General features: G+C 50.6%; 1 non-coding gene across 1 annotated transcript; it reads right to left on the bottom strand.

Moving 5' to 3' along the window:
• Positions 1-3,863: 3,863 nt before the first annotated feature.
• Positions 3,864-3,935, bottom strand: TRNAE-UUC. The gene has a single exon. It is a non-coding gene; the product is annotated as a tRNA-Glu (tRNA).
• Positions 3,936-4,142: the final 207 nt, after the last annotated feature.

Here is a 4,142-nt window from a genome sequence, read left to right as displayed (position 1 = left end):
ATGCATGCATCAGCTACTATGATCTACCTGCCAGGTCTGCAGGATTCTGTAGTGATACAAGTTAGACAAACTGCTACCTCTTTAACCCTGAATGAGACAGGTTTAAAGGTGCTGAGGTTTTGCTATGCTTGACCAGCAGCAGAATCCCCCAAGATGTAAAAGTTGCCTGTCTCTCCATTATTACAATTGCTCTGTCTGCCTGTACCCCGGTGGCTTTTGGAACACAGGAAATATAAGAGCACTCCTGAGCAATATAAAGGGATATGGTATATAGATGCTGTGGCAGTAAGCATAGCTACCTGCTTATAGTTGACATGGGTTTGATTCCCAACTAATGGCCTAGCCTGTCTTTTAAACAGATTACACTATTCCAAACAGATGATTATCCAGAGACAGTTGACCTGCCTTGGGGTGCATGGACTGGGTCCCTCTCAAGGTCCTGTTCAGCCTAGTTTTTATTATTCTATCCAATTCCTATGTTCTACATTCGGTCCACAAATCCTCTCTATAGAATTCTGACAAGACATTAAAGATGATGAGTGAGGACACAATATTTTTCGGGATTTTAGTCTGGAGACTTTTTTAAACCCTCATCATCTCTGTATCCATTCTCATTTTTTTTGCTGACTGCAGGTCTGACTGCAACCCAGAGTGATCCTCTGCTGTGCTGTATATGAGGTCACCAGACAAGATAATGTGGAGATTTCAAGTGAAGTATCTTCAGCATGCTGACAACACCCAGCTCTATCTCTCTTTCTCAGCTGGCCCACACCCTGCAGCCTTGGTCCTTTCCTAGTGCCTGGTTCCAGTTGGGGACTGGATAAGGGTGAACCAACCGAAGCTAAATCCAGACAAGATAGTAATGATGGTGGTGGGCTGACCATCATTACTTGGTTTGGGGGGAAACAAGGACATCCATCAATGAGGGGGTTCTGTCCTCCCTTATTACTCAGATTCGCAGCCTTGGGGTGCACCAGGATCTTCAGGTGGAAATGGTGGCAGGGAGTGCCTTTCACCAGCTCTAATTGGTGAGAAGATTGTAACTGGCTCTTTCGCTAGACCTTGTGGCATGCAACTAACAGCCATTCTTGTGTTGTGACATGCAACTAACAGCCATTCTAGGCTTGAATGTTGCACCCAAAGAACAAAGAAAATGCTCTAGAGCAGGGGTGTTCAGGGACTGGGTCCATGAGCAAGGATGCTGGAGAAAGCACCAAGGAAATCACACAAGCAAGAGTTACTCACAAACTGAAGCCAGTTTATTGCTCAATGGGTGCTGCAAAAACTCCTTAAAGGCAGCTCTAGAAACAATCAGCATAACGAGACTCAGTTGGCTCTGCTTAGGGGGTTGAGTGTTGCTGATTTGGTTACCTTGCTGCAGTGTTGAGGCCTTACAGCCTTACCTCCACAGCCATCAGCTACTGCTGCTTGCCCCATGCTTTAGCTGGAGCTACCGCTGTATGGGAGACTGCTGTGTGTCCCTCTCCACATGGAGGTTCTCCATCAGTATCTCCAGTCAGCTTTGCTCTACCCACAGCCTTCCTGATGGCCTGGGTGTTCTACACACCTAGAAGCCTATGGCCTGCATGGCTTGGGAGATCCCCCCCTGACCAGGCCAGTGCCATAGCCCTGATGGTCCTCCAACCAAGAGTACTGGTCCCCTGCAGTTGCTGATTTCCTCTCTAACGATACACCCAGGTCTGCCATCATCTTCTTGCTTTTCTTTCTCCTCTTCCTTAACCTGGCTACTGGCTGATCTTCAGTGTCAGGCAGCGATCTTGGGTCCTCAAAGGCAGGAGGAGCCATGGAAGCAGCAGGAACTGCAGCTATTGACCCTAAACAGGGAATAAACAAGGAGTCTCCATTATACTTGTCTGGCTAAATGATAGGGCAGGGGTCAGCAACATTTTGGGGCAGAATACCAAAAAAACTGCAGCCCCTACTTGTAAGATGTTGGTGTGGCAGGAAAACAAAGTGGGGGGGAGGCTTACTGGTTATCCTTTACTGCAGGATGAGGAGCAGTCCAACGGGGCAAGGAAGGGAAGGGAAGTGGTGCAGCGCCCTTGAAGATGGCAGGCAAAAAGGAAGGAGGGAGGGAGGAGGAAGGGGAGAGAGGAGAGGGAAAACTAATACCTAGTACAGGGGGGAAGTGGTGGAGGAGCTGTGAGGGGCCCAATCCTTCTTGTGGCAGTGCAGTTCTGGCCCCTTACTTGCCATCTGCCCTGAATTGTGCATGCACCTGTTGCCAGCAATGAGCCAGGCCAGGGCTCCGTGGACCCTGATGCAGCTGCTTGTAGCCTCCCTGCTACAAGCATCCCAGGCTCTGTTGTGGGTGGCAGGGGCCTGCCCAGAGCCCAGGTTGGCTGTGGTAGCAACCGGGAGGCTGCAAGTGGTTGCACTGGGGTCCGTGGAGCTCCGGCTTGGTTCAGGGCTAGCAGTGGGTGTATATGCGCCTCAGGCCAGACGGTGGAGAAGGGGCTGGGGCTGCATTGCCACAAGAAAGTTTGAGCCCCATGTCGCTCTTCCCACCATGTGCCCCGAGGTGTGCACTGGTGTACCAACTCCTGTAATAGGGGATGAACTCCCAGGCAGGTTTTCCAAGTCATTTTGGAAGCTCTCTGTATCTAGTGCTGACTCCTGAGGTGGTAAATGCACACGTTCTGAGGCTTCTACTCTCAAACACTCAAGGAGCTTTTGGTTGCCCTGAAGTGTAGAAGAAATCTAGGGAGAGTACCTCTCACTTGGGCTCTGCAGGGCTCACCCCAGACTGTCAGCAGTGAGAGAAGGGGAGGGCTGTGTTTAGCTCCCAAGCCCTGATGTTCCTGACAGTCCCCACAATTTTGCAGGCCCTTGGCATCCTTGATGTGACCTTAAGGACATGTATTGTCACTGAGACAGTCAAAGCTGTTCATTGTGGCAGGGGGAAGCCCTTCAGCCTACACTCTCCTGGTGCTGCTTGAGGATCAGATCCATATTTCTGTTTTTGGAGAGGAGCATCCTGCTGCTAAAATACAGGATAGAGTTTTTCTCTATTTTCAAACTCCTGGGAGAGAACAGCCTTCAAGCCTTGGTTTGAGGCACTTGTCTGGAATAACTCCTTTGTTAGGTGCAGGCTGTGCAGGACTGGCACACTGTATAGTAGCCATTTTACTGTCCCAAATGCTGCCTCACACTTGGGTGACCACTGAATCCTTTGAGGTGCTCCCTTCCACAGCAGGTCAGTTAGTGGGGCCATGGTGGCAGCAAATTTTGGGATGAATAGCTAATAGTAGCTCAAACCCTAAAAATGACTTCACCTGCCATTTGGCTGCTGGTGCCAGAGATTCAACCAGAGCATTGACTTTGTCCAGTACGGGCCTGATCTGGCCATTGCCCAGTATATATTCTAGATATCTGGCCTTGTGCAACCCAGGTGACATAGAATCATAGAAGTAGGGTCGGAAGGGACCTTGTAGATCTTCAAGTCCGACCCCCTGCCTGGGCAGGAGGAAAACTGGGCTCAAATGACCCCAGCCAGGTAGGCATTGAGCCTCTTCTTAAAGACCCCCAGGGTAGGAGCCAGCACCACTTCCCTTGGAAGTTGGTTCCAGATCCTAGCCGCCCTAACTGTAAAGTAGTTCTTCCGGATGTCTAATCCAAACCTACTCTCCAACAACTTGTGGCCGTTATTCCTTGTTATCCCGGGGGGCGCTAGGGGAAACAAGGTCTCCCCCAAACCCTTCTGGTCCCCCCTAGTGAGTTTATAGATGGTCACAAGGTCCCCCCTCAGCCTCCTCTTGTGAAGGCTGAACAGGTTCAGGTCCCATAGCCTCTCAATGTAGGGTCTGCCCTGCTGTCCCCGGATCATGCAGGTAAAACATAGCTTCCCATACCGGGAGTTGAACCCGGGCCACCTGGGTGAAAACCAGGAATCCTAACCACTAGACCATATGGGAGGTGCTGGTATTTAGTGGGGTTGGCCATGAGGCCATCCACTTGTATTGACTGCAGCCCCTCTCACCCACTGGAGGTGTTCCACCCACAAGTTGGCAAATATCACTACATTGTCCAGATAGGTTGCCACACATGCCCAGTGTGGGCAGAGTATTTTGTCCATTAGATGATGGCAGGTTGCAGGGGCCCTGTGGAGACCAAAAGGCAGG

The sequence above is a fragment of the Alligator sinensis genome, unplaced genomic scaffold, assembly GCF_000455745.1.
Source record: "Alligator sinensis unplaced genomic scaffold, ASM45574v1 scaffold619_1, whole genome shotgun sequence".
In the NCBI taxonomy this organism is placed as follows: Eukaryota; Metazoa; Chordata; order Crocodylia; family Alligatoridae; genus Alligator; species Alligator sinensis.
This window is presented reverse-complemented; position numbering and strand designations above follow the sequence as displayed.